Raw genomic sequence first — 12,984 nt, forward strand, 5'->3', positions numbered from 1 at the left:
GATGAGGCGCATCTGCCTTGAGCGATGGTCGCTGGCTTTCGCAGCGGAGAACCAAACGGAAGCCACCTAATCGGTGCTTTTTTTTTGTGAACCGCCCTGAGTCCTACGGGAGAAGGGCGGTATGTATGTATGTATATTTATTTATTTATTTATTTATTGATTGATTGATTTATGGGATTTATGGGATTTATATCCCGCCCTATCTCCCGAAGGACTCAGGGCGGCTAACAACAAAACATATAATAAGTACAGAAATTAAGATAAAAATAAAATTAAAATCATCTGTGCAATAAATTAAAATTAAAAACTAAAAATAAATTAAAAATTGTAAATATAATTAATTAAAATGCCTGTCAGTCCAGGTCAGCCTGGTGGAAAAGGAGTGTTTTGAGGCCGCGGCGAAAGGGCTGGAGATTTTGGGCCATCCGAAGCTCAGGGGGGAGCTGGTTCCACAGGGTTGGCGCTCCCACAGACAAGGCCCTCCCCCTGGGGGTCGCCAGCCAACATTGCCTAGCTGACGGTACCCTGAGGAGGCCTTCTCTGTGTGAGTGTACTGGGTGATCAGCAGATGGTCCTGCAAGTATCCTGGTCCTAAGCCATGTAGGGCTTTAAAGGTAAGTACCAGCACCTTAAATATTATTATTATTATTATTATTATTATTTATTATTATTATTATTATTATTATTATTATTATTATTATTATTATTATTATTATTATTATTATTAATTTTATTTGTATACCGCCCTTCTCCCGAAGGACTCAGGGCGGTGAACAGGGCAATACATGTTAAAAAACAAGAATACAAATATTAAAAGAAATTAAACAAGATGCCCAACAACTACAGCAATAAGTTAAAAAACATTAAAAAACAGTAAAACCCAAACCCATCGCCCATCAGGCCAGGCCGGCTTGTTCGAACAGGTAAGTCTTTAGATCACGCCGGAAGGAGCGAAGGTCGGGCGCCATCCGGAGCTCGACAGGTAAACGGTTCCACAAATCCGGCGCGCCCACAGAGAACGCCCTCCCCCTGGGGGCCACCAGTCGACATTCTTTGACTGGTAGCACCCTGAGGAGGCCCTCTCTGTGGGAGCGTACTGGGCAGAGGGAAGTTAATGCCGGCCGCAGGTGCTCCCTAAGGTATTCCGGACCCTTGCCATGTAGGGCTTTGTAGGTCATTACCAGCACCTTGAATCTCACCCGGAAGACAACTGGGAGCCAATGCAGCTCGCGGAGCAGAGGTGTAACATGGGAGTATCGGGAAACTCCCAACACAACTCTCGCGGCTGCATTCTGTACCAGTTGGAGCCTCCGAGTGGTCTTCAAGGGCAGCCCCATGTAGAGAGCATTATAAGTCCAATAAACATAAACATAAAAGAAAAAGGTGCCGGAACTCTCACACATCATACAACCTGACTTGCCTAACCTACAAGGTTCCATCCAAAAAAGGTGCTGGAACTCCGTTCTGAGCGTTCTATGAGAAAAAAAAGCCCTGCACCTAATAATATTCGAAAACCCACGGAGTAGGAGGGGGAAAAATGCTCAGGGAAGAAAAAAAAAAGGGAATTCTAGAATACGGTAGTTGTCGACTTAAGATCTCAGCTGAACCCGAAATTTCTGTTGTTGAGACGTTTGTTAAGTGAGTTTTGCCCCGTTCTTCCAACCTTTCTTGCCACAGTGGTTAAGTGAATCACTGCAGTTGATAAGTTAGCAGCCCAGCTAAAGGAAACTGGCTTCCCCATTGACTTTGCTTGTCAGAAGGTCGGAAAACATCACATGACCTTGGGACACAGCAATGGGCATCAATGTGAACAGGTTGCCAAGCACCTGAGCTTTGATCACATGATCATGGGGTTGCTGCAAAGATGATAACTCTGAAAAAGGGTCACAAGTCACATATTTCAGAGCTGTTGTAACTTTAAATGGTCACTAAATGAACTGTTGTACATTAAGGACTCCCTGTAATCTCATTGTCCTCATGAAAAACTTAAGTACACGTCAGGAAGCCATGCTACAGACAGAACATGTTGAAATAAACTGGCTCCAGATTGACAGATGAGGCTCTATATCTATCTATCTATCTATCTATCTATCTATCTATCTATCTATCTATCTATCTATCTATCTATCTATCTATCTATCTATCTATCTATCGTATCTACCCACTCACCCACCCACCCATCTGGTATTATATATATATGAATATGATACTAGAGTCCCCTTATAAGGGAGATGGATGGGTGGGTGAGTGGGTAGATAAGATAGATAGATAGATAGATAGATAGATAGATAGATAGATAGATAGATAGATAGATAGATTTTTAGAGGCACACATGCCCACACATAACCACGTCCTTAATCTAACAGGGACCAAGGCAATTGCCAGTGACAACACTAACGGTGGGCGCTTGTTTTAAGGAAGCTTGGTTTTCAAACCGCTCCTCTATCAACCGGCACATAGCCCTCCCCCCCCTGCATACCAGGCACTAAGGAATTGGGAAGAGGAACATGCGCGATATGAAGGCAAACAGCGCAAGCACTTACAGAGCGCCTCATTGTATCAAAATCAAGATTGCACAAACATACAACCACCCTGCATTGTAGAACACAGGGAAGAAGAGAAACAACTATTTAGAACCTCTGGTATAAGAACACAGGCAATGACTAGAGCTATGGCTGTAACCAGGGCTTTTTTTCTCATAGAACGCTCAGAACAGAGTTCCGGCACCTTTTTTGGATGGAACCTTGTAGAGTAGGCAAGGCGGGTTGTATAACATGTGTGAGTTCCAGCACCTTTTTCTTTTACAAAAAAAGCACTGGCTGTAACACATGGAACTATCAGCAATCCACTTTTGACAACAGACACCCAGAGACAACTACATTCCCCAAAAACGGATGCATGACAGCCGGCCTCAAAAAAACAGACCGGTGATGCGCTCCATGAGCGGAACGCAGAGACACCAACAGTATAAGCGCGATCTCCCCACCCCAGCGTTTCCATCCTGACGACGTTGGCAGTTAGCCAATGAAAGCTTGATCTTTTAACAATAAAAACTGTTTTAGTTTTTTCTCATTCCATCCCCGTGTTCGCTTAGTTTTTTAATTTTAATATGCCTGGGATTCGCATTTTTAATCTTAAAACCGGAGGAATAAACATCAATAGCCTGTTCACGCTGCCTTCATGGCTCCAAATGAAAGGGTCTGCAAGCCCTACTTCTAAACATCAAAGAGCAGACTAAAATTAAACATAAAGAGGAACAAACTAATGACAGCCGGTCAAACACCCAGCCTCAGAAATGATAATGAGGCTATCAAAGTGATGAGAGTTTTTGTCTTTTAGGATCAACCAGCTACAGTAAAGGAACAATCAAATACAACGTGGACTAGAATCTGCTACTAGAATATGAGAGCACAGAATGGGATGGAGAGGTTTTCTTCTTCTATTGACCAAATCGTTATCCAGAGTTGTATCTCTATTTTTTATTTTTATTTTATTTTAATCCCATTTATATCCCGCCCTTCTCCGAAGACTCAGGGCAGCTTACAATCTAAGCACAAATCAATGTGCTTAGCAATAGCCTTTATTCTACGTATATGCCTGCTTATTAGGGCTTTCGCCCCCCCCCAAGCGGCATTATTACAAAGTCAGCTTATTGCCCCCAACAATCTGGGTCCTCACTTTACCTACCTCGGAAGGATGGAAGGCTGAGTCAACCTTGAGCCTGGTGGGACTCGAACCTGCACTAATTGCAGGCAGCTGGTGTTATTTAAGGAGGCATTAGCCCACTGCTCCACCAAGGCTCACCATATGTCTTCCATTCGTGTAGCTTCCTCCAAACAGGTCCACAACCATGTAACTTCTGACTTTGTATCATAGAGGGGCAGAGGATATAGTATTTTCTGGCAATATAACTTCTTTATTGTATACTGAATGCTTCTTTTTAACCCAATATGCAAAGCTGAATTGATTTTGCGCTCTTTCAAACACTGCTTTCTCTATTCACCTAAACCAGCTTCTTCTGCTGGCTGAGGAATTCTGGGAGCTGAACTCCCCAAGTCTTAAAGTTGTCAAGGTTGCATACCCCTGACCTAAACTCTAACCCTAACCGTACAGCTTGAAGATTGAGTTTCCAGCTCCTCTCCCTTTAGATGAAGTAGCAACAGAAATAGTTACAACTCATAAATTATGCAGAACTACAGTAGATGGCTGGTATGTTCTCCCAACAGGGATAAATCCACGTGGCTGGATTATTTGTCCCACGGGAAGTTGTATAAAACCCAAAACCTAAATTAACTGAGAACCCAAGTGAGAAGAAAAGAATTGAAGTCCTAAATCTTTCAAGAAGTAAAACTTCTGTTGTGAATTTCTTTCTTCCCTAATTAGGGATAAATTCAAGAAGTGCTACCTAGATATATAAATACATGAGCTGATCATATCTGGGGGCAAACAATACATTCTACCACGCGAATAACTATTATCTTGGCTTATATCTGATGTAAAAGAACAGTAAGGGCCTTGGGAACTATGATTTTCCTAATAGCCACCTGGAGAATCTAAACAGAGATCAATAGCTAAGTTGTTTATGGAATGAACGCCTCTCTGGTAATCCTACTCTCAATTGTAGCTTTTTTTAATTTTTACAAAATCAAATGCACAGGGATAGTGCATTGCTCAATAGTAGTAACTGTGAGAGAGATCTCGGAGTCCTAGTGAACAATCACTTCAATATGAGCCAGCAGTGTGCTGCAGCTGCCAAAAAAGCCAACACAGTGCTAGGCTGCATTAACAGACGGATAGAATCAAGATCACGTGAAGTACTAATATCACTTTACAATGCCTTGGTAAGGCCGCACCTGGAATACTGCATCCAGTTTTGGTCACCATGATGTGAAAAAGATGTCGAGACTCTAGAAAGGGTACAGAGAAGAGCAACAAAGATGATTGGGGGACTGGAGGCTAAAACATATAGGGAACGGTTGCTGGAATTGGGTATGTGTAGTTTAATGAAGAGAAGGGTAAAGGGTGACATGATAGCAGTGTTCCAATATCTCAGGGGCTGCCCCAAAGAAGAGGGAGTCAAGCTATTCTCCAAAGCACCTGAAAGCAGGACAAGAAGCAACGGATGGAAACTAGTCAAGGAGAGAAGCAACCTAGAACTAAGGAGAAATTTCCTGACAGTCAGAACAACTAACCAGTGGAACAACCTGCCTCCAGAAGTGGTGAATGCTCCAACACTGGAAGTTTTTAAGAAGAGACTGGCCAGCCATTTGTCTGAAATGGTATAGGGTTTCCTGCCTGAGCAGGGGGTTGGACTAGATGACCTCCAAGGTCCCTTCCAACTTATTATTATTATTATTATTATTACAAACATTTTTGTCAGGTGCAGCTGAGTAGGCCCACGTGTGATGAGGTATCTTCATTTTGTCATATTATTCATTTTGGAAAAAAGGTTATTTTTCCTCAACAACAAGGAAGGTGCTCATTCCGTGATACATTAGGTTACATCAGAGCAGAAGCAACATCAGGGCAGAAGCAAAGTCCGTTTTACTTCTATCATTGCAACAACTACAATTTAAGTAAGATGTTAAACTGCCTATGTTCACACTAGTTCTCTATTTCTTCCCCACCAGGTTTTTTTTTCTTCTGTCGGGAAGGCAGAAACAGTTATAAAGCAGGAAATGGAGAGTGGAGGCATAAGAACAGTATTAATTGGGTGCACTACAACAAATAACAATTATAGCAGAATAGTTTGCCAGTTGGGTAAAGACGGGAGGTTGTAAATATCCTCTCTCAGAAGGCCTTGGGATCTACCCCTTCACTCCCTGCTTGGATGTGGGGTTGGCAGTCCCTGTTGCCACCCTCCATCTTCTGGGGAGAGTACATTAAATTAATTTTATACCACAACTCCTCCTGGCCCTGGAGCGTTGAGAAAAATCAGCCCTAGTTAGTAAAACAATGCAGGTGGCCATTAAAATAAGGTCTGGGCGAATTTGTTACAGTCATAAGTCACATTTTTCAAGATTGTTGTAACTTTGAATATAGCAAAAAAAAGAAACCCCTCCTTATTAGCACTGATGATGTTACTTAGTTTGGTAGTGAAATGTCTGCAAGAAAACAACGGTTCATAGAGCACCAAGGACCCCTCATTGCAACCCTGAGCTATAAATATGCCCCTCTATGGGTACACAGAAACTAATTTTACTAACAGGAGCTTGGGTAGGAGAAAGGCACAGGATCCTGTGAAGATACTCCTGTTCCTCTATCTTTCACTATTTGACCTGCAGGGTCAAAAGACTCAGGAGTGACAAGGGATGAGGTCACGTCCAACCATTCCCACTGGCACAAGTTCTTCGCTTGGCAGCTGCCAGCTGTTCATTTGGAGAGCAGCCTTCCTTGGGGCTGGAAAGGCATAATTGGCTTCAAGCCCCAAAACACGTGCAGTCAACCTGAGAAATCAGCTCCTGGGCTTACATCAGCTTCCGTTCCTGAAGCCAAAAGTTTAAAGGTTCTGGATTGCACATGCTGATGAAAACAAATCCAGCCAAAGTGGATTTTAAAGTGACCGCATTTATTGTGCCTACCAGAAAGAGATCTTAATTTTAGGACCTTACTCCTGTAGCAAGAATGCTTTGAACTGAGATAGAATCGCACAGGAAATATAAAATTCCTTGTGAAATCCTGCGCAGACATTAGAAGCAAATCTTACTCAGTAGAATTTACTCTCAGGTAAAGGTATAATACTGCATCCTAAAGAAATATGCAAATGCACATCTGCGTACCAAAACTGATCTGTTGCTTTGTTGCAACATCTGCCAGGACTGAGTAAATATACACTTTTGCAATTGCCGGTATACAAAATATTAACAAAATACAGGTAGTCCTTGACATATGACCACAATTGAACCAAAATGTTTTGTTGCTAAGCAAGGCAGCTGTTAAGTCAGTTTTGCCCCATTTTATACGATCTTTCTTGCCCTGATTGTTAAGTGAATCATTGCAGTTGTTAAGTTAGTGACATGGTTGTTAAGGGAATCTGGCTTCCCCACTGACTTTGCTTGTCAGAAGATCGCAAAAGGGGATCCCGTGACCCCAGCACACTGCAACCGTCATAAATATGAGTCAATTGCCAAGCATCTGAATTTTGATCATGCGACCATGGTGCTGCAACGGTCGTAAGTGTGGAAAGCAGTCATAAGTCGCTTTTGTCAACTAAATAAACTGTTGTAAGCTGAGGACTACGTGTATGCAATGCTTCGCGAAGTAAAAAAGTGGATCCACAGCAGAAACAAAAGATTAGAGGAGGCCATGGGTGAAAAAAAGTTGAGAAACATTGGAATAGGCCAGATATAGGCAACTTTGGCTCTTTTATGACTTGTGGACTTCAACTCCCAGAATTCCTGAGCCAGCATGGCTCAGCTTGGAAACCTCTCCCTTTCCCCTCAGCATGGCTGGCTCAGGAATTCTGGGAGTTGAAGTCCACGAGTCATAAAAGAGTCAAGGTTACCTACCCCTGGTTCAATAGGCCATCCAGCTCAGAAAGTTTGAAAACCTTCATCTGAATTTTGCCATGCGAAGCACCGGAGGAAGACCATACACAAGGAGTCACTGATATACCTGAGAATTAATTTGTGTATAATTAATTGTGCATAATTAATTATAATTTGTGTATTTTCACTAAGGCATCTTCAACAACCACTAATTTCCACCACAAACCCTCAGAAATATTTTTATACTTTCCATTTCTGTCTTCCACTACCTTTGCAAGGTTCAGTTCTCCCCAGGGGGAGAAGACACTCCTTCCAGTGTACCAATGAAAGGGCACAAAGATGGCTCCCCCCTCCTTGCCATTACTTCGTTGCTTTTTGTGATGCAGCCTTGCTATTGACACAGTGTTTACATTTGGGGGCGGGGGACAAAGGTCATTCAGAGAGACTGTGGCATAGCTCTTGATCTGCTTCCTTCGTTCAATTCTTTGTTGTACTGCAAAAGGGGAAGTTGGAAATCAATCTCTTTTTTTTCTTTCCCCTCCCTTTCGTCTCCCTTTTTCCTCCCCACTGTGTCCTGCTATTTGCTTCGAATTTTGTATTTTACAGCTTAATAAAATATTTTAAAAAGAGACTGCTGCATAGCTTTTATCTGCTTCCTTTAAAAAGCATACAGATAGTCGACTTGCAAAAGCTCATTTAATGACGGTTCAAGGTTACAACGGAAATGAAAAAAGAGACTTATGACTGTTTTTCACACTTACTATATGGTCACACCGTCTTGTGATCAAAATTCAGATGCTTGGCAATGGGTTTGTATTTATGATGGCTGCAGCGTCCCGGAGTTATGGGATCCCCTTTTTGTGACCTTCTGACAAGCAAAACCAGTGCGGAAGCCAGGTTCACTTAACCACCATATTGCCAACTTAACAACTGCAGTGATCCACTTAACAGTGGCAAGAAAGGTCATAAAATGGGGCAAAACTCACTTAACAAATGTCTCACTTAGCAACATAAATTTTGGGTTCAATTGTGGACGTAAGTCGAGGATTCCCTGTAATGAAACAGAAGGCGAGGCATTAAAGTGCTTTGACTTCTAAAGGAAGGAGATATGAGGTTGGATGAACAAAGGGAGTTTCCATCAATTTAAGATAGTTCACCTTATAGGTCCCATGTTACTGTGAAACACGCAATGGTCCCTACTTCACTTCAAATTAACTCAACTGCGGAAGAACAGCTGAAGACTTCTGTGGTCTTCGGAGCCCAAGGCTGAAGTACACTCCCAGATGCACACAAATGGTTAAGAATATTCTGTACACTTAGACTAAAGCAGCTTTCTCTAACCCAGGATTTCTCAACCTCCACAACTTTAAGAGTTATAGAGTTCAACTCCAAGAATTCTCAGCCAGCAATGCTCGCTGAGGAATTCTGAGAGCTGAAGTTCAAGCATCTTAAAATTGCCAAGATTGAGAAACACTGATTTAAACTAAAGCAATTTTCTCTAACTAGTGTCCTTCAGCAATGTGAACTTTCTTTCATTAACTACTCCATCCTTTTGCCAACATGGAAGGAAGGAGAAGGCTAAGCTATTGATTGTCAATGCTGCTAACATTGGGTGTTATTGCTTTGACAATAGATGGAAATGCATTCATTTTTCTCTTTCGCTTTTAGAGCTGATTGATGCTGGGAGGGGAGATGTGGATGAGAGTCCAGTTAGTCATAACAACAAAAAACTAAGCCATGGGAACTCAAGGTTACTGAGCGCAGAGTTGATAACGATTTGGCAGGCTGGAGAGCTGGAGAGAGAGCCTGTGTTTCAAGCTAATCAGGGAATGTGATTTATGACTGTTAGTTGGAGGAGGGAATTGTGCTTTGCTACTTTGTGCCAAGGGGAGGGGGATTCAGTTTTTGGCTTTGATTATGTAAGTGCTGATATTATGCTACTCAAATAAAAGATCCTTTAAGGTAAACAGTACCTCAAAGTTCTTTGGAAGAGTTTCATCTGTTGGAACCATGACACTGATTTTAAGAAAAGGTTAGGGATTTTGATGGATGCCAAAGGCATCATAATCTCCTAGAAAGCAAGACATAGACAGTTTTCCAGAAAGAGTAAATAACATCCAGCTATCCAAAATACATTTTGGTGAAACATAGTTTTTATACGTGTAATCCATGTTTGTCTTCAAAGATACATTTAGGACCTCACTTTTAATTTCTTTAAGTATTATTGATTGAAAGTAGTTTATATTCTATTGCTTACCTGACTATTTGTTTTCTTTGAAAACATTAAAAAATTCACCTGGCCACCTACTATTAGATACTCAAGGATACTACAAACTGACAGAAATAATAATTGATAAACAGCAACTGAATATAATAGCCACAATATTGGATGTCACTTTCATGTTTAATTCTCCTATTCTTGAGCCTGGATCCATGTATCATGTAAACATGCCTGATCATAACAACTCAGTTTTATTTGAATAGATAAATAAACGTTTCTCTTTGTGTTGCTTCTTTCTGAGCTTCTAAACGCAGTTAATATTTACAGTTTTATCTGGGTTTGAATGCATATGAACATACAGTACAGTATCCATGTAGATACATGTATACTTGGGAGTAGTAAAATTTCAGGGCAGGATAAAATAAAATTACAACAATCTTAAGAATTCTTCCATAAATTACTTAAGTACAGATATAGTATTTGGAGGGGGAATTGACAGTTTCTAGGCAGATGTGCATGAAAAACAACAAATTTACTCTTCTATCGGCTGCAAATAAATTGCACGCTGTAGCTGTAGGAGAAATCAGCCTTACTTCCTCTTTCCTGCAGTAGGTATCCAATGTGGTGCAATGTTTGGACGCTGGTCTTTACACATACATAAAAACAAGCCGCATTCAATGTTCATTCACAGTTCTTGGTAGGTGTTCTAAACTTGATCTTTGCAGTACCTAATTATTGTTCTTTCATTCATTTGCTTCTGACTCTTCATGAATTGATGGACATCATTTTGCCAAGTCCATCTCTAATACTAAGAAGCATGTAACATACAAAGAATTAAGCACAGTAAAATAACAAAAGCTCTTGATTATATGCCATAAAGACACTGCTGACTTAGTGACAAAGTAGACAACACTGAATTAGTCTTAATATATAAATTATGAGTTAATATAACTGAATAGTTACATGTTACATTGAACAGTTGTCAATTTTACTGGATTTCAATGACATAGATTTACTATTCGCTTTATAACTCTCATTCTCAGATTCTTGCTATGAAATATTGTAAATATTGACATCCTGTGATCTTATTATATGAAGATGACAATCTGAGGATATATTTATTTGAACATTTATAGTACTGAACTCAACAGATTGGCTAAACCTGTTGCTGGAGTTTCAGCCAAAAGAGCATTTTGAGTTCATCCTGTGAATTAAAACTACAGGAAGTATCCCACATTACTATATATTCATGTAATAGAGATTTTTTAATAAATAAAATAAAGTGATGTGCTTTATTACTATTATAACTTTACTCCATATTTGTTTTTTGTCCTTCTTACTAAAACTTAAATTACACAAAATCAGTCAGCATTTCCTTTACCTGATTTCTGAGCCAAAGCCATCTCCAGAGAAACCTAGTTCAAACTTCTGCTCTCTGTGCTTGTCTGTGCCTCAGCTACATCCTCTTAAATCATCATTCAAATAAATACGATTTTGTGCTAATCAGATAGCGCTTAATTCTGAGTCAATATTTTTATGTACACTGCCCTCTATGGGAGCAATCTGGTACTTCATTTTATAAAGTGGAGCTCAAGTTTTTATTTAACTGTATTAGGTAGCCCACCCCAACTCCTTGCGTTGCAAAGAACAAAGCAAAAATCACATACAAGTAATCCTCAATCCTACGATCAAAATTTCTGTTGCTAAGTGAGAAATTTGTTAAGTGAGTTGTGCCCCATTTTATGACTTTTCTTGCCACATTTGTTGAGTGAATCACTACAAGTGTTAATTAGTAACGCAGCTGTTAGGTGAAACTGGTTCCCCACTGACTTTGCAGAAGGTGGCAAAAGTGACCACGTGACTCCGGGACACTGTGAGTCAGTTGTCATGCATCCAAATGTAAATCAGGTGGCCAGAGGGATGCTGCAACGGTCACAAGTGTGAAAAATGGTCATAAGTCACTTTTTGCAGTGCTGCTTGTAACTTCAATTGGTCACTAAATGAATCGAGGACTTCCTGTACATTGGAAAAAAACAAAGTATAAAACAAATATAATCAAATATCCTAAGTTAGGTGGCTACAATTTATCAGGGCTCAAGCTTATTGGAATAATCCCAATTTTATTTGCTAGAGGAGTACAAAAGAGGGTTGGTTCCATTCATAATTCTATGGTGAGACCTATCATCTACACTCCACACATTTCTCGAGGAGTCAAGACTCATTTTTTTCCACCTTAAGTTCTGGACAAGCATCAGTCTTACCAGGTGTACTAGACAAACACAATCAGACGAGCTAAATTTATTGTAAGTAGAATTTAACAGAATGTAACAGAATAACCTAGCAGTTCGAAAGCACGTAAAAATGCAAGTAGAAAAATAGGGACCACTACGGTGGGAAGGTAACAGCGTTCCGTGCGCCTTTGGTGTCTAGTCATGCCGGCCACGTGACCACGGAGACGTCCTCGGACAAGCGCTGGCTCTCCGGCTTTGAAACGGAGATGAGCACCGGCCCCTAGAGTTGGAAACGACTAGCACGCATGTGCGGGGGAACCTTTACCTTAACAGAATAACAGAGTTGGAAGGAACCTTAGAGGTTTTCTAGTCCAACCCCCTGCACAAGCAGGAGACCCTATACCAGGGATAGGCAACCTTGGCTCTTTTATGACTCGTGGACTTCAAATCCCAGAATTCCTGAGCCAGCCATGCTGGCTCAGGAATTCTGGGAGTTGTAGTCCACGAGTCATAAAAGAGCCAAGGTTGCCTGCCCCTGCCCTATACCATTTTTGTCCAATCTTTTCTTAAAATCCGCCAGTGATGGAACACCCACAGCTAAGCACATTGATTTGTGCTTAGTGTGTAAGCCACCCTGAGTCTTCGGAGAAGGGCGGGATATAAATGGGATTAAAATAAAATAAATAAATAAATAAGCTCCTGAAGGCAAGCCATTCCACTGATTCCATCGATTGATTAATTAATTGTGTCATGAAATTTCTCCTTAGTTCTAGGTTGCTTCTCTCCTTGGTTAGTTTCCATCCGTTGCTTCTTAGCCTGCCTTCAGATGCTTTGGAAAATAGATTGACACCCCCCTCCCCCTTGTCTTTGTGGCAACCCTTGAGATATTGTAACCCTGCTATCATGTCACACACCCGCTGTCCTTCTTTTCACTAGACTACAGCTGACTCAGGAATTCTGGGAGTTGAAGTCCACGAGTCATAAAAGAGCCGAGGTTGCCTACCCCTGGACTAGACACACCCAAATCCTGCAACCATTCTTCAGA

This window comes from Vipera berus (genome assembly GCF_964194415.1).
Source record: "Vipera berus genome assembly, chromosome: 7".
In the NCBI taxonomy this organism is placed as follows: domain Eukaryota; kingdom Metazoa; phylum Chordata; class Lepidosauria; order Squamata; family Viperidae; genus Vipera; species Vipera berus.